This window comes from Cydia splendana, chromosome 8, assembly GCF_910591565.1.
Source record: "Cydia splendana chromosome 8, ilCydSple1.2, whole genome shotgun sequence".
Taxonomy (NCBI): domain Eukaryota; kingdom Metazoa; phylum Arthropoda; class Insecta; order Lepidoptera; family Tortricidae; genus Cydia; species Cydia splendana.
In genome coordinates this window covers 8019380-8038994 of record NC_085967.1, presented here as the reverse complement: position 1 = coordinate 8038994, position 19615 = coordinate 8019380, and the positions used below count along the sequence as shown (strand labels likewise).

Genomic DNA, 19615 nt, shown 5'->3' with positions numbered 1-19615 from the left:
AAACATTGTAAAACTTCCGGCAGATGGCGGGCGAGCACCCGATTATGTTGTGCTGCGCCACAGGGCCCTACAATGTATAACATGACCCTTGCTAAACACGACCTATCTACCTATGTACGTCCACAGACAAAACCTCAACATTCGTTTGTTAAACCGCCGCGCGGGTACGGCGCAGATACATTAAAATTCATGGACGTATCATCGTCCGAACACACTTCCTGTGTTTTTTTCAATACGAAAATAATTTCACAAACAAAGTTTCAAACCAGGAAAAACAACGGTGATGCGAGAAATTAAATTTGTTCTTCCAATTTATCTCAAAAAGGGTGCAGGTAAAGCGGTTTGTCTGTAACGATTTTTGCATCGAAAAAGTGGAAAAGACTTAATTATTTTCACAAGCGGCAACCGCTTCGTCATAATATGCCATTAACGCTTGAGCGACGCGGTCTCTAATTCACGTTTAAAAGCCTGCACTTGAGTCTAAGTCAGCAGTAATTTCGTCTTAGCCAGCAATACTCAGCAAAAATCTAATTTGTCAAAGAGTATACGATGCGGCTAGCGGAATTATGGGATGAAATGACTTTCTTAATATGCCTATTCAAGAGCTAATAAGAAAATAATTTTCCAATAATAGCGTCTTACGAAAATACTTCATAAATTTTGAAGAAAAATGAGAAAGCTAATAGAAACAATGCTTTAATCGTTGCAATGTTACGGGGTTCAAGAATCTTTGAAATATTTATTTGTGCTTTAGTATTTAGGTCACTGTAAACTCAGGTAACTATAGTCCTAAAAGTAAACTATGGTCCAGTTTTTAACGTTGATTATTAACGAGCATTTTTGATTAGTACCTACTCCTTACATTTATGTTGGAGCTTAGATATACTTAACAAACAAACATACAACCAATGTTACCAGGGCTGCTATGAACTAGCTGCGACTAGAGTACAGCTTTTTGTACAAGTGATCAGAAAAAATTCAACAGCTTATTAAAAAACAAGCGTATTTTTATCAGATTTGTTGGTGAACAAAACCTAATAACTCAAGGAGTTTATTTTCATTCGTTTTTGCGTATCAGCGTATTGCGTGCTTAGAAAATGGGTTTTACTAGAGATTACAGATATGGGGTCTGGCTAATATATGTATTGTAGGCGATTTGTTTCTCGCTGTCAGAGGCACGCAGGGCGCGGGCCGCGTCAGGGCTCCTCACGCACCACTGCACCGGCCGTTTCGTAATCAACTGCTGATGGTAGAAGTGATAGGCGATTTATCATAGCTCTAATGATGATCTAATGACGGTTAAAGCAGACAACAGTGTATTGAAAAGATTTTTAGAGTTGCGCGCCTCTTAATTTAGATTAAGCTTATGTTTATATTAATGTAAGTGGAGGTCAAAGAATTACGCACAATAACTTTGTAATGTGAAAATGTCAAATAAAGGGTAATCAAATCGATGTGTAGTTGATAGTAGATAACTATGAACTTAAAATTTACACCTCCTAAAGGCTCCGTCACACAGGCGCGTTTTGCGGGCGGCGCGTGAGCGGGGCGCGCCGCTTTTACATATAAAACGCTCACACCGCGCTCACGCTCGCCCGAAAAACGCGCCTTTGTGACGGAACCTTTAATGAGTTTTATATTATTTTAAAATAATAATACACAGTAGACAGCGCCAAAATATGTAAGTATGTAATTATTTAAATATGTGTGTATGTTCTAAGTATTTAAAAGTAAGTAAGTAAGTAAAAGTTCTAGAACTTACATATACGTATATTCTTAGTGTATTTCCATAAACTTGATTTCATGGCCGCTGTACTCTGTGATACCTATCATATTAGTACACACTGACCTAAGAATGGTCTAAATGCAATGAATGGTTACAATACAATCGACATAATTTCTTTTATATTAATATTTAATACACAAACCCAACAAACAAATATATTAACGATTATTGTAAAAAACACGCGCATAATTCACAACATGTAGCGACGCAAAGTAGCAAAGGTAAACTTAATTTAATATAACAACAGTTAAAATTACAATGAACATTAACAATAGAACTATACCTGCGAACATCACTTAAACCGCAGCTTAAACTAAACTTAATGGGTTAAGTAGGTGGAGAAAGTTGTAAGCACTTCGCCTTTGAAATATATTTTGGGGCTTCACTGAACCGATGTAAAGAAAGATACCTACATCTCATGCAGGTATGTATATGACATAATGAACTACTAAAGGTACTTAAACTTATCATACACTTCACACCAACTTGATGTGTAAGTTCTATTAGTTTGAGTTTACTATTTAACTTGTTGATATGAAAACTTTTGTACGTAACAGATACGTACCCACCGTACTTTGACACCAGCAAATAAATACTAGGGTTGAGTTAATAGTATTTAAGTAAATTACTATTTAAATTTACAAACATATTAGACAAGTACCTGCACTTGAGACAGTCTTTGTTCCATCTCTTAAAATTATTATGTTAGTGGGATAAAACCAGTTTCGCTCGATATACAATAATATATTTTATAAATATTGTCCAAAACAAACATTTTATGGCCTTAATATCTACGCCCAAAAAACCAATGAGGTCATTTATGTGACTCCAGTAAAAAACCTACTCACTCCGCGGCAGTTAAAACTGCTTCACACTTATACGAAAGCCTTTAACGTCCGGAACTTAACGTGTTTATCATTTTCGACCCTTGAAGTAATGGCTGCCCGACATTACGTGCCATTACAGGTGTGAAGAGGAGTTAAATTGTAATAAAACCGTGACAGGGAATTATGTTCTCGTAGGTAAGAGCGACTAAGTACATATCGCTGCGTCGTAAACTCGAATTATGCCTTTAATCACGCCCGGTTGGCGTTCGAGTTTGCAAGTCGTGAATACGGGATTACATAAGTGCAATTTATGACTTCATTGCAATTAGAATTTATTAACATGGAACCATTTTTATTTTCAGGTAAGTCGATTTACGGATGTAATGATGTCTCGTTCGCCACGGTATGTATAATGTTCATGATGGCTTGTTTGCTGTTGTTGTTTTATAAGGTTTATGTGATCCTAAATAACGTATTAATATATTAAATATGTGTCTTATTAAATATAAATAGTGTTATTTTTGCATTCACTTTATAAAATTCTGGTACAATTAAACAATCATAAAAAATATAGGTATATAGAGACAAGAAGAAATGCAGACAAAAACACTTCAAGTACCTAATACCCGTATTATGCCTTTTTATATACAGGATGAAATTTTAACCACCAGACATACTCTCCGTCACTACTGCGTACATTGTTTTTATGGGACCAATGCAGCTTTCGCGAAAAAAATTTGGCTGTTTCATACATTCCGGGGTGATGTGATGCCACTAATTTCTATGAGACAGGCAAATTTTTATTCGTAATTTCGACATTGGTTCCATAATAAAAGTTGTTTAGTATGACCTATAAAGTCAATACGCAGAGTATGGCTGGAGGTTAAACTTTCGCCCTGTATAAATGAATACCCTGACTTATATGTGTGTGGGTAAATAATTTAAATTAAATCAATATTAATTACTCATCCACTGTATGACTTATTTTATAAAATCAAAGTGACACATTGTTTAAGTAAAACACTGCCTAGTAAATCTACCATTTGAAGGCTCAATGAATAAGATGGTTTCATTATAACAAATGCGCGCCCCGCTTGACAAAGTCTTTACTCGTAAGAATTATACCATTCATCCCTAAAATGGATTCCAAAGGAGGGAAGCAATTTCATTTGTGAAAACCTGCTCCTGCTTATAATCCGTCCGAGGTAATAACATTTCATATTCGTAATAGAATCACTCTGCGTCGCAAGGAAAGTTTATAGTCTCATTTTCATTGTGAGCGTTTAGTAGAAATAAACTTGTAGAATATTTGATGCACGGGCTGAGCGGCCAATCTCCGGAGCTCCTTTACTGACTAATCAACGCACTGAATGTCAAATTTACCTCTCTCCATTATTTTACTTCGTGACCTTTTGATTTTTTTGCTGCTTGTTGAGAAATGCGCGTTTTACACCGCATAGCACATCTTACTGCCCGATTCGAACTTTAAGATACATCAAATATTACGTCGAGATACGAAATGGGTTAGATATGGCAGTGTCAAAAAAGACGTTTCTTCAAACAAAAACATCATGCCGTTAGCTTTCTATCGTTGATAGTATTTTATAGAGAAAGTATTTTCAAAAATCTTGTAACGTGTTTTCTTTTGTAAGTATATATGTTATTTCTCAGAACGGTAATACACTCGTAAACACTTAAACACCTGAACATGAAACATGGTGATCAAGCAAATTATATTGTATAACTAGGTAGTAAAAAATCTAAAAATTTGTCTCGTGAATAAATATTATCCTTACAAACAATTGCGTAATGGTACATAACTCCGGTTGCGCGAGATCGATTCGCACAAACAGTCAGTTATTTTGTTACCGTACTGCAAATAGGAATAGTGAATAACTAAATTAACCTAATAATAAGACGAGGGCATACATTACTCGCGCTCAATTTGCTCAGAACGAGTGACGGGAGTTCCAAGGAAATCGTTAATTAAAACCAGGGCATCACTTGTAGTAAGGTTTGCCGTCATAAAACTTCACAAGTACGAACGTGTAAAATCAACCCAACTACGGGCACTGCGTTACACTAGCTATTTCCAACCTTATTCCTTGCTGCATAGGGTAGATTTTCATATTCTTTTCATGACTTGCATGTTTGTAAGACCAAATTGGTAGCGCTTCTTAACTATTGTGACTTGGAATAGTTATACTAGTGTTATTGGTGATTAACTGCCAAATTTTACTCATGTAATTTTGCGGTTCCGACACTATTTATAATAATGACTTACACAATTACTATTGAAAGTTTAGTGATTGGTACGAAAAAAAAAATGATATGAAAACAGGATAAGAACATAAAAATATCAATATTATTTATATCTTACCTACTGATAGTGTCTGGACCGCATTAATTTAGTTTAATGACTCATTGTTGTCTTGGTACATCGCCTTACTTAACTTTTATGATATAATAACATTTAAGCGCGAATTGAAATAAGTCTGAGATAAAAGGTGTTCTAAATTGGTAGTTACGCAAATTTACGCACGAATTTTGCAAAGATTTTTCACTAGACTTCTTTTATGAAAAACGTGTCTTAAAAATAAGGGAGCCACTCACGTAAAACCCAATAAACTGTAGAGCTTTATGGCGGCAAATCCACATTTTTATCATTTTATATTCGCATGGGCGCGAAGCAACGTTCTAATTTGTCGTGTTATCGAATTCATCGGCGAGGGGAGCGCGCGTACAGCCGCCATCAGATATATCGGAGCGGACAAGGTGTTCACAATATGTGAACACGCACTCTAACGCCTTGACAATAGAGGCGTGTTCAGATATTTGTGAGCGCATTGACTGCTCCCATATATCTGATGGCGACTGTACTGCGTAGTGGCTGCGAGAGGTGAGTCGGCGCCGAGCGAGTTCTCGGCACGACAAGATTTATGTAAGGACTTTTGTGTTTGTAGTTAAGCAGGGGCGCGGCGGGGACGCGGGGCAAGGCTCATCTACATTCGCTTTTACTCGCGCCAGATATCTAACAAAGTATAGAGAGCCCTTTTGTCTATCCTCTCGCATCCGGTACAGTTTTCTTCAACGAAAAGTAGGGGAAAAACGACTCGTTTGAAAATTCCACGCGTACGTAGCGGCACGTAGAAGTTACTTTTTCTTTTTTTGCAATTTCTCGCCATAGACACATCATCTGGCGTGGATGAGTTTTTGTTGGTACGTAGGAAGTCCCTTTGTCTTCGGTATGAAAGTCGGAACTGCTGTAAGGAATATCCAGCGCTCGGCAGTGCCGTGTATATCTATTGTTTTGAGAAAAATCTAAACTTTTGTGCTCGTCTGCGTCTGCGAGAGCAACACGTGGCAACGGCGGCGTTAAGTAATGAAACCTGCTTGACTAATTAAAAACTCGTTCCGACATAACCTCCGCGCTCAACTAAAACAGCTTATCTTGTTACATATTTTAGTGGCGTAATTAACTTTTGTATATTTTATAGTAATCTCAGTTTAACAGAAGGTAGGGTCACACATAGAATGTTATGAATTACTGAGTCTCTCGACAGTCAAATATACCGGGTGTGGCCTGTAACACGAGCAAATAATTAAAACATAGATTGTACTCCTCAAACGGTGACACTTTTGTTCTACAACTTTTAAAAATTATGAAGTATTTAGACTCCCTATTTTTCATACAAAATAAATATTATTTTCAATGGACGCCATTGCCACGACATATCATTGTGATTGACGTTGCTTGTCACGCCTTAAACATAACAAAATTCGCAATACATTGCGTCTTAGAATAAACTTTAAAGTGTATTAAAAATCAAACCCCAAGTTATTTTTAAAAGTCGCTGAACAAATGTTGGTCAGTATGAGGAGTACAGCCTACAGTTTAATTTTTTGCTCATGTTACAGGCCACACCCGGTATATGGCGCTGGAATGGGGGTTAACGTAAATTACAACTATTTTAACCCTAAGCACAGAGTAACTATGCTTCAGAGTAATTTCAATATAGCCGTAACGTTTATTTAACCAGGCTCAGAAATGTAAACTTCTACAAATGGTTTTGTGAATCTATTTCACATGTAATACACAAAATAAATTGAAGTAACTTTGTAAACTTGAAAAATCACATGCTAGATGTAATATAGCGTAGAAAATACAATAACTTTGATTAAAGTCGGAAATTGCATGGCATTTGCAATAATAAATGTCATCATTAATGTTATTTTTAGGGTTCCGTACCCAAAGGGTAAAAACGGGACCCTATTACTAAGACTCCGCTATCCGTCTGTCCGTCTGTCTGTCTGTCTGTCTATCACCAGGCTGTATCTCAGGAACCGTGATAGCTAGGCAAATGAAATTTTCACAGATGATGTATTTCTGTTCCCGCCATAACAACAAATACTAAAAATAGAATATAATAAATATTTAAGTGGGGCTCCCATAAAACAAACGTGATTTTTTTGCCGTTTTTTGCGTAGGTACGGAACCCTTCGTGCTCGAGTTCGACTCGCACTTGATGGGTTTTTTTTATAAGTAATGTGACGTCTGTAATGACACTCTCTCACGTTGTGATATTCGGCGATGCAAAGTTAGCTTAACGGGACCACAGAATAAATAATAGTACTAGCAAAGACATATGTAACTTCGTATAAGACGAATAAAGTCTAAGGAAAAAACGTGCCTCGGAATTCAAGTAAAAGTCATTCTCGAATAGGTGGCGCACACACCTTTAGCCTATCCTCGGCTAGATGGCGTGACGACACCGTTTCATATTTAACAATTTTAACACATAGATATCAGTGAATGAACATGGATCAAAATGATATAAAAATTATAAAATTATTTATCCATATATATACATTTTTTGATAACTTTATACGTTTTCATTTTGAGTTTTAGTCGTGTGTCGATAGATGGCAGTAAATTTACAGTGACTACAAAATTTACAATGACAGGACCCCTCTATACTATCTATTATTTTTGGTACTAGGTACAGAAGACTCACTCTCTAACAAAACGCGTCTGTTACGATCGGCACAGATATGGCCGCTAGGTGGCGACAGCGCCACGCGCGGCTTATGGCAAACCCCAAAATTGGGGCCGAACGGATGTACTTTTAGCTACCTTTAGCAAAGCGACGAAATCGCGGAGTGAGCCACGCCTGTCAGTGCTATATTTGTCTACCGTTCTTCATCAATTCTCATCTACTCAAAGGTTAACTGGAAGAAATCCCTTAAAGGGATAAATTCGCATTTGTACAGCCTATCCTGTGCCATACATTTCGTATTGTATGTTTTGTACGATTAAGAGTTTACACATACATACATACATTAATTATTGGACAGGCAAGGTTGCCGTAAAAGAAGCCAATCGGCCCAATTCGAACTTTAAGATACGTCAATTAATAGATCCAGAAACGATATGGATTAGATGCGTCAGTGTCAAATGTGACGTTTCTTCAAACAAAAATGTCACTTTTGACACTGACACATCTAATCCATATCGTTTTTAAGTCTGTAAGTATCTTTATATTTAAATAAAAGTAAACAAGAACCTATCTACTACAAATGGCTCCTTATGCCAGTTGAGGGTAGATGAAAACATTACATGATCAAATAATGTAGGTTAAAATCAGGTCGTTAAGTGACAGATCCAGGCGGTTTTGTATTTGGTTGGTTAACCAATAAAAGTTATAACTACCCGAAAATGTAAATTTTTTTTTTTATTTATATTTCAATACCTAATAAAGATACAGACTATAGATCTATTAATTGACGTATTTTAACACATTCAATACCACTAAGTGCTACGGGTTACGCTCGTAGCGCGTAGCCACGGTTTCGTCGTATGTAGCGCGTAGTCGCTACGAACAGTGTACCCGACAGTCGGGTTCTTGGTGTTGAATGTGTTAAGTTCGAATACGGCAGAATGTCTACTTAACAGAATAAATGCCGGCGCACCGACTTCGCCTTAACCTCTTTGTCTTCCGGGATCTCGGCAGGACAATGTAGCAGTCTTCATGTTATTGCCTCAATTAATCATAACTTTGTGTTAGTGAAATTTCTCTAGTGGGTAGACCATTGGCGCATGAGTTCAGGAAGGCATGAAATTGGATCGCGAAACCTTAGTTCGCCATTCTTAGAACTGGGGCACTGCTGAATTTTAGAAATTTAAGAATGTCTGTGATATTCGATTAAAAATTGGGTAATTTACTGTTTTATGGGCAGAAATCGCCGAGGGTTATAGTACTAGTAGTAGTAGTGTAATCATCGCTAAAATCTGTCACTAAGAGCCACTTGCACCATTCACTAACCCGGGGTTAACTAGTTAAACTGTTACCATGGTTATTAGTACAATTTGACACTGGGTTTACGGTTTAACCGCTTAACCCCGGGTTAGTGGAATGGTGCAAGTGGCGATAGAGCATACATGTAATAATATTCAGTAGGTATATTTCGTCATTTGTGTTTTGTCGTTATTTCACCTTGTTTATGATAAATGTCATAATTATGACATCAGCCGTGATCACAGAAAACGTGATTTTGATTTCAACCTCAAGTACATAAGGCCTTGGTAAATTTTTAGTCAACAAGATGTACGGCTCGATTCGGAAAATGAATTAGATTTCTACTAGACTTCAACAAGTTACGATACGGATAATTTAAAGATATTTGTAAGATATATATGTCAAATTTGACGTTTCCGCGATTCTGGAGGTCCTCTTGAACGATTTCGACAAGTTATGACTTAGATATCGAAGTCACATCTAATGTAGATCTAGTTGATCTCTAAATCGTCTCAAGATCTTGTGATTATCTCGAAATGCGAATAGGCCTGGTAGTCCATAATTGTTTTCCATCGTATTTTCTCGGAAACGTTCGTATTTGTCATGCTACTTCAGTCGACCTCAGTACTTTTTGTACCGAGACTGACTGAAATAGCAACGACACGTTCGTACGTTTCCGTGAAAATACGATGGAAAATAATTATGCACTACATCTTGTTAATGAAACGTTTACTAAGGCTTTATGTACGTTGAGGTTGAAATCAGAATCACGTTTTCTGTGATCACGGCTGATGTCATTATGACATGTAATCTATACTTAACATCTGTACTTAATTTTATTGTTCCCCATGTTTTCATTTTATATATTTTTAAATCTATTTACTTATTAACTGTTGTACAGGCCAGGAGGTAACCCATAAACTACAGGATGTGCCGAAAATGGCTAACACTAGAGAATAACTGCGAAATTCTAGCGAGGAGTCTCTAAAGTCTGCTGCTGACGTAATACGACTATAGAATTATGATAATAGTTTTAAAGAGTTTAAGTGTACCAAATTTTCTGTACACGGTGTTCTAAATGGCGCTACGTGCGCTCGTAGACCGGTGCTACGGTGCTACGGTGCTACGCCGTAGACTCTTCTTATTTATGCCTTGTAATAATTTAGCATAGTTTTTGTTAGCGTATTTATCACTTGGGGGTCATCCATTAATTACGTCACACGTTTAGGGGGTGGGAGGGGGTCAAGAAAATGTGACATATTGTGACATGGGGGAGGGGGGAGACACAAACTTTGTGACGTCACTTTAACTTCATCAGTAACCGAATTTTTTTTTTTTAATTATTTTATTCGCTGTACATTTAAATAACAAGTTTTTAAAACGATAATCGTTTTTATTCTTTTAATTTTCTTTCCTAAGCAGTTTTGGGTTATAAAATTACTAATATTTATATCGTCAAAAATATTTTGATAAAATATTAATAATACTTAGTTACTTACTTAATTCGATTTGGGGTTTGCCAAATGTGACCAAATGTGACAAGGGGGGGGGGGGGGGGGTCAAAAAACCTAGAAATTCGTGTGACGTAATTAATGGATGACCCCTTGTGAGTTAATTTATGGACAATTTCACAGTTGCGCAGCACCTTTAAGCTTGTTCAACGAATTTAAAGCACTTTTATTTTCTGGATACGTGGATACTTAAAATAATTAACTATTGTCAGTAACTATATAAGTACATGCCTTTATGAACTTTATGGGCCCGATTCGGATTTTGAAATAGACATGTATTAGACATCTTTTAGACATCACCAAGATACGATAACGATATGTTTAAGATCTAACCTGTCAAATTTGACATTTGCGCGATTCTGGAGATACTGTTGAACGATTTCCACAGGATATGACTTAGAGATCCAATTCACATCTAATAGATATCTTACTCTATCTAACGTAAAAGTGACATTGGTTGCCCGAATTGCGCTGCAAAAGATAACTAGTTGATATCTAAACTATAAGGTATCTAGAATGGATCTAGTACGTGTCGTCTCTTGTGAATATCTTGAAGTTCGAATACGGCAGTATGTCACATGGCTTAATACCGATTTTTAATACAGTTTCAATAAGCGCACACAGAACAGACATCTGCCGTATAAGTACAAACTATTGATTTAATATTTAGGTAAAATTTATAATCACTTTTTAACTGTATCATCATTTTTTTTTAACAAAACTTATGTATAATGAAATATGCCGCAGTCTAAATAGAATTGCCAGCCTTTTGTTACTAAGCGGCCTCACTTTGCTCAGCCGTTTACTATGTCATACTCGGCCGGCTAACTTTATATCGGTGTTTTCTAAATACTGATATAAAAGTAGTATATTCTAAATGTAGCAAGTAAGCCGTGAACTTCAGTTGTACCTAGCAGCTCTAACATTATTCTAAAAGAAATTATAATAAGAACTAGCTTGAGTAAGCTTGAGTACTGGTGCTCGACGCGGTCCCAGTACATGTCATCTTCAAACTTAAGTCATTGTCAATAGAGGCGACAGCAAGGTGTCATCTATTGGTCATAAGCATGTCACTAGTACGTTTACTTTACTGAGCCCCAACCTTAATACACATATTAAATGTCCGGTGAATTCTCTTGTGCTAGGCAGTACTGCGCAATTAATTGGGATTAGTCTGTTAGGTCGTGCGTTCCATTTCCCACTTATTTTTCACGTTACGAAAAGTCCAGTGGCGAGGGCAGCGAGGGCAGCGCGAGCGCCGGATTATTGAATTAAACTTGATAAGTGTATTAGCCAGTGTTGTTGCTCCATTCTCTTGATTAATGGCCGACCGGTGCTTTTTCTCTCTCATTTACAAATGGTAATGAGCAGTGACCGCGCCCGAACAATCATTAAGTGTAAATAATTATACTGTGAACTACACCCTTTAAAAAAATCCCGCTGTCGCTTCACGGTCCGAATTTAAAACGGCAAATGTTTATACAAAATTAACTTTGTTTATTTCCAAACCAGATTATGCTAATTAATCAGCTGCTGTTTCAACGGCGGGATGGTAATCGAAAACGCCTGCTAGTGTTGATTCGCCTAATCAGTTTGTTTTGTAAGTCACAGTGTGACATTCGTGTGATTTTTACGTATTTAATCAAACGTTGGGTAAGGGTAACATTCCATTTCTGACCGCAGCTGCACTACTAGTACGAACGCGTCGGTGTTTTTGTCAATTTCCATAGTAAAATGAATGGTAGTGCTGCTGTCGTTGGAATTGGACTGTCACCTTAAGGGTAACATTCCATTTCTGACCGCAGCTGTACTACTTGCTAGTACGAACGCGTCGGTGTTATTGTCAATTTCCATAGTAAAATGAATGGTAGTGCTGCTGTCGTTGGAAATGGACTGTCACCTTAAGGGTAACATTCCATTTCTGACCACAGCTGCACTACTTACTAGTACGAACGCGTCGGTGTTATTGTCAATTTCCATAGTAAAATGAATGGTAGTGCTGCTGTCGTTGGAAATGGACTGTCACCTTAAAAAGTTGTCGGTTACATAAAAAAATAAAACGGTGGTGGTGTGTGACATATGTTGGGTACTAGGAGCGCATACAGCATAGAAGGCGGAATAAAGTGGTTCATATACCCGGCCGGTCGCGGCTCGGCGCACCGCGCTGTCTGCTATTTAATTCCCTTTTGTTTAATACAATCTACAGGGAGCACCGCTAGGGTTACGTTATGATGACATTTGGATTTGCTGTGTGTAATATAGTGAGCGCGGGGGAATGAAATCCGGAAATATGAGTGCATCGCCGCCAACCGTGAAAGTGCTTTTATCAAACAAGGTCGTTTCTGTGTCTAGAGGTTAATGCAATCAGATGTACCGTTCAGTTACAATGAAGATTGTGATATTGGTTTTTGAAACACGTGTATTTTATTATTAAAAATTAGTTGAAGTTTACTTATGATGCGATCTTTCTTCGCTCGTTCATGCGACTCACTCCCAAGCATATTATTTAAATAAGGATAACATTCCATTTCTGACCGCAGCTGCACTACTAGTACGAACGCGTCGGTGTTATTGTCAATTTCCATAGTAAAATGAATGGTAGTGCTTATGTCGTTGGAAATGGACTGTCACCTTAAGTTTCTTAGGCCCACTTGCACCAACCCACTAACCCAGGTTTAACCGGTTAAACCTGGAGTTACCATGGTTACCAGTACAATTTGACATTGGGTTAACGGTTTAACCGCTTAACACCGAGTTACCAAAATAGTGCAAGTGGGCCTTAGATGCTCATCTTAAGCGCCAGCCCCAACATCATCATGAAGATGATAGGGGACAGGCTGGACTCATCTTATTCGCTACGCTGCAGTCGGCTACATATGCCGTACTCAACTGATAAGAAAAATATGTACTTCGTAGTTAAAGATATAGATGTACTAATATTCCCATGTTTAAGTACTAAATACATAATTTAGAATTATTTTTTACGAACCAAGATATGAGTGTAACTTACTCGAAATAAATGATGTATTATTAAGGCTTTATAAGTTTTATGAATAAGAAGTTTTAAGTGACGTACTTATTCAGCTTATTTTTTTAAATGCCCATTATTTTCAGTTGTCCAAAGTTTGTTCAATACAACTACAATATAAGTAACTATTTAGTTTAAAATGTCCTCAAGTGATATTCAATTTTGCTGCAATATCTGTCTCAACGATGCAGACAGTAAAATTCATTTAGCCCGTCTACAGCGGGCGTAGAGTCAGTCGATCACCCAACGACAGCCATCAACAGATAGCCTTTCTGCGGCTCGTGCCGTCATAGGATCACCCGTTCGGAGATACCCCTCTGTGCCATAACTCATCTCGGTGCTTCGTCACCTGCGCTTTGAAATGGACACGGACAAGCCACATGCTAAACTGATCAAGTTCGCTTGAGCTTATTGCCAGGGTGTACGGAATGGGTTTGTTCCTTATGAAATAAAACAATTGAAACGGATTATATCACGTATATTGAATTCGTATACTAAATCCCGACGTTTCGAACCCTTTACTGCTTTTATATAATCCGTTTCAATAGTTTTATTTCACGAGTAACTATCGCGGTATACGAAAACAATATTATGGGTTTGTTCCTTCTTGATTAATTTTGTTATAGGATAGGTTCAATTTAAAATTATACTAACGTGTAATGTTAATTTTTTGATTGTGATTGCGAGCACTGCAATAACAATAACTGCTTCTGCAGGCGCAAACTGAATGTAACCTTAAACTTCAATTATAAAGTTTAAAAAGGTATTTCAGAATTAAAAATAAAATAGAATTGAAAACTTTCTCAAACTAGCAAAACCACCGGTGCTCCCGAGACAAACTATGGAACTTTGACTAACCAAAAATACGGAAAATATGAAAGAAACATTTCCAAAAGTCGTTTCGGTACAAAAGCAAACTTTATATGAACGTTCGGAAAACCGTTACAAAAAATATGACGTTTGAAAAATTACACGCATTCACAAATCATGCGGGCCCTCTTTTGTGAAAACTTCCGAAGCCTACAAAGGATCCAACTCGTTCTTGAGGCGTAAATTTGTTCACTGCCCGTATACTCACTTGTTTGTTTTTTCCTTCTCCGTAAATTAATAATAAGACATGGAATCAAAGTCAACAACATGAAAATTCATAAGTAATTACCTACAAACATGTTAATCGTAAATATTAGGGTGGTTTTGTATATGTATTATAAAAAAATAGCAGTACGGTGTAAAATAAAGATAAATCACCAAGTCCATAATAGACCTGAACAGACTGAACGACTGTAGTACGTCCTACAAAAACGGCAGACGTTTTACGAATCGAAATACAAAATGCCATTTGGTGCCGTCGAGAGGAAATGAAGCAATTAATTCAGCAGATGGCGTCGCCGTACGAGCATTAATCATCGACTAATCGTAACTGCAGTCTTCGATTAAACCGCGCGGCTCGCGGCCGCTCACGCCGCCTCGCCTGCGCGATCGACGGCACGTGTCGCCCTTCCTATCATACGCCGACACTTCGACGAACCCATGGTATAATAATATACTCCGCCTGGTACTCCATTCCCGTCTTTTCTAGGTCACCTAACTGACACGGGCCTACGTCATCATGCGACAGCGCTATATGATAATATGCGATAGCGCTATATATAGCGGCCATGTTGTTGTGACGTAGGCCCGTGTCACTCTGGGAATGGAAGACCATGTTTTATTAGACTATGGACGAACCTACTATAGTCGTATCATCGAGAGCGTGGAATTGCATATGTAGTAGTATTGTTTGTTTACAGGCATTTTATATTTGAATTTTCTATTTTCTTGTACTATCAGCATACAACCACTACAAATGCAATTCCATCTTCTCGATAATTCAACTATACCTACGTGAGGTAAATAATCTGTTACTTAAACTCTGATCCTTTTACATATAATGGGTTATCCGCAGATGGTCTAGAACGCAAAATGACTGGTGTGTTGTTTTGCCTAAATCGCAATTAGTCTAAATCGTAAACAGTCTAGAACGCAAAATGCCCAATTTTTATATCACCACATTTTACATAGGTAGGTTAGGTTCGTTAGGTATCTTCAAATGGCCGAAGGCCAAACAGCAAAGAATAGGAGCCCCGCGGAAGCGGGGCTCCGTCGACATCGCTATAAAGTTAAGATAAAACGGAAAAAAATATTCGGGCATTTTGCGTTCTAGACCGTTTGCGATGTAGACTAATTGCGATTTAGGCAAAACAACAGACTAGTCATTTTGCGTTTTAGACCATCTGCGGATAACCCAAAATAATTAGCAACCACAGTGTCAGAGATGTTACTGAATTGCATTTATTACTATCAAATGTGCTTTAGCATTTAAATTAAGTAGACGACGCAATAGTACTTAAACTTTGATGAAACACTGATTGGACTTCCACTCTCCCACAATACCAGAGAATTTTGCTTATCTGAAATCTTAATCCACGAATTACATCAATCAGAAACAAAAGTCTTCTAAACTCGGCTTTATTTAATAAATTAACACCGATACAATCTATTGTCACATTGACGGCCTTTGAAAGTTGTTTTTCTAATTAATTTCTCTTCGGAAATTTAATCATGGCCAAGTGAGAGAAGACAATTAAAAATGGATTATACGTAAAAATTAAACAAGTGGCGTATTTTAGAGTCGGAATCGAAGTGAGAGCTGGTAGATTAAGGCACTTGCCTGGCGGGGATTACTGGACGAGCTAGTGGTAATGAAATTCTCGGAGGAAATGGCGGCCAGGCCTAGTGCTGTAAGCCGTGTCCAGGCGCCGGCTGATTGTATTTGATGAGAGTTTTATCTGTTTTGCACTATCGAAGCCGCCGATCGTGGTAATCCCCGCCGATTTAACTTTGTTACTCAGTTAATTACAGGCTTTGCGGTTAGTTATGGTTATTCTGTTTGTAGCCCACCCGATTAGCAAGCTGAAGTGGCAATGGGCAGGCCACATGAGAAGATGGCCGATGGGGTCGAAAAGTGCTCGAGTGGAGACCACGGACTAGCAAGCGCAGCGTAGGACGTCCACCCACAAGATGGACAGACGATCTTGTTAAGGTCGCCGGAAGACGCTGGATGCGGGTCGCTTCCAACCGGCACGTATGGAGGTCCAAGGGGAAGGCCTATGTTCAGCAGTGGACGTCTTATGGCTGAGATGATGATGATGATGATTCTGTTTGTGAAGATTAATTGAGGAAATTACTAAATCAGATCCTTAATGTAATCGAAAATTGCTAAAGCGAATTAACCCGAAGAAAAGGCATAAGACAAGTGGGACGCCCGAGGGACTCTGCCCTACGGAGCGTGTCTGACGTAACAGGTACCGATTGTGATCCAATTAGGGCCGGCTGTGCACCCGCTTACGTACTTAAGTGGACGGAACACTGGCCGTTTTGCGACGAGCTGTGGAGACGCAGACCTATAGGGCTGAGAGCTTTAAAGAGTATTGGGGTAGTTAGTGATACTAATCAAAGAAACGAGCTATTTGATCAATCAATAATGTGCCTATGCACCCAATTTGAGTTTATAAGAATAGGTATACAGTTTATTGAGACCATCCAAAGTACAAGGACTAGTAGGGTATATAAAGAAGAAAGAAAGGTAATTAATTAATTCGTTTAATATTGGAGAATAAAAATAAAGAGTATTGTAAAAGAAAATAGGCCACGTTATTTTAATATGTATGTATGATCAAATCTTTGCATTAATGAGGTCTAAACAGTTAACAGGATAAATATTTTTAAGGAAGTTAGTTATCCAACTACAATTGTAAAAATATAATTATTGTTAACTATGACAATCAGGCCTATTCGGATTTCGAGATAATCACAAGATCTTGAAACGATTTAGAGATCAACTAGATCTACATTAGATATCGCCTAGATGTGACTTGGATATCTATGTCATAACTTGTCGAAATCGTTCAAGAGGACCTCCAGAATCGCGGAAACGTCAAATTTGACATATCTATCTTACAAATATCTTTAAATTATCCGTATCGTAACTTGTTGAAGTCTAGTAGAAATCTAATTCATTTTCCGTATCGAGCCGAGTGTTTAAAAGAATGGAAAGAACTGAACTTTCATACGGTATACAGTCAGCGCCACCATTTTATCGGTTAATGTGATACACATATAGACGTTTTCATTCATTCCTTTAGCTGCTGGCACCTCTTGTAAATCAACGTCTTTTGACGACCATAACTACATTTAAATTTCGTTGAATACTAGTCTCTGTCGAAGTTTTTAAAGTGCCGCCTGTTTAGTACCCCTGTACTTTACCTCTTTTTAAAGAAAGTCAGGTATGAGTGATAGAGAGGAAAAACTTACGTTATATTATGTTAATTAAAGTCAGATGTAATTTATAATCTACAGTTTGACTCAAATCTATATCAACGTTATTCTGCTTAGAGGATATAACCAAACGGAGACGCCTTGTCTGTAATTTTCGGTACAAAACAGTCTGCCCATTTTTGCGGGGGAGGGGCACGTCAAATGTAAACGTAACGTAAAAATAGCCATGTCAGATAAACATCAGTCCATACAATATGTATGACCGTTGGCCGCCTAATTTCGACAGAGGGGAACGCCTGTTAATTGGTACTCCGTTTGGTTATATCGTCTAAGTATTTGTGCGATGAAGTAACAGACTTTTGTAATAATATATAATTACTATCATTATTCATAACGGATTATTAATAAACTTGCAAATATTTACAGCGAAGCTAAATCATAAGCGTTCAGCGCGGTCTCCGAGATCCGAACCCCGGTATCGCCCCACATCCGCTGCCGGTACTCATGCATATTATTTTTCATGTCTCTGCTGCCATGCTCTGACGGCGATTACTTTTAATTCCTACCCCTTTTTTGATGAAACTCTGCCACACAAAAATGTTCCGTCCATCAAATGTTATAGCTGAATTAAAAATACGCCAAACTGACCCGGCTCCACTACGAAGTCCTACTTCACAAGCGAATATGTAAAAGATTTGTGGAACTACATATTAGATCCGTCAGTGTCACGCAAGTTTTATTGCAGCGTATACGAAACCGCACAATCTCAGCGCAACATCGCGGCTCTTTTCATATCAAAACTCATACCGGCTATTGTTTTACAAGCCCCGTACCGGCTACCTAAACAATTTCTCAAAATGGAACAAGGGTGTCTCATACTTTGCATAAAAATGCCGAGACGTCAAGCGTTTACAAATAACGTCTGTGGTGGAGGTAATTTTTGTTTTCCCCTTTACCGAAAGTTATGACACAAATATGAAAACATTAAAATTGAATCGTGGCCAAATATGTTAAGTCGGTGAGGGGATGTAGGAACGGAGTGGTCGGCGAATACCAATCGGCTACGGACTGGTCAAATAATGTGGGAGATTCGCTACGCCCGGCTACGCCGTAGTCTGCAGTGCTACGAACGTGGCATGTGCTACGCAGCCTTTAGCATGCTGCGGAAAAGCTATCGGAACGCGGTTAAACGAACAACCCTTGAAGAAAAACTTTTATCAAATACGAAAAACTTCTTCGAGAGTTTCTGCAGTAATTACGTTCTCATAATTAAGGCTGATTTATGGAATAATTTCTATAGCTAAATAAGTGTTTTTTTTCGTATCGGGTAAAATGTTTTTTAATCTTTTGCTAATAAAAAAAATATCAGGTTTTTTTTTTACTTTTACGATCAATGACCGTTTGATCAATTGATGCTAATTGGGAGGCTAGCGATCGACACCCAGTTTTATTTGTAAGAATATTTCAGACCTACTGCGGTGATAAATCAAACTCGAAACCGTAATGAAAGCGAACGGATCGCGTCGCGAAGAGGAGGGAGGAAAAAATATCACGGAAAAAATCAGGTGCGTCCCCCGCTCGGGTGCCGAGAGAAAAACAGTCGGTCGGGCGTAGGGTTATCGCCGCCGGCGTCTTGCACTTGGGTGACATACTGACACTTAGATCAAACTCACGTCTGTCATCTTGCGTGATATACATATCTATAAATACTATTTAGAAACATTTAAACAATGGTTAAAGCCCAATTAATAAACTTTTTTGAATGCTGAAGTAATTTGACCGTCGGTCGTAGGATTATAACTTTTTTTTGTGGTAGTAAGTTTTGAAAGTTGAGCGCTCAGCGTGTACGA

The 19615-nt window shown here is 38.0% G+C and overlaps 1 protein-coding gene across 5 annotated transcripts in view; it reads left to right on the top strand.

The window, feature by feature from the left end:
* The window catches only part of LOC134792767 (RNA-binding protein Musashi homolog Rbp6), a 574739-nt gene that overhangs the window by 321276 nt on the left and 233848 nt on the right, over nt 1-19615 (top strand). The gene's annotated exons all lie outside the window — the stretch shown is intronic.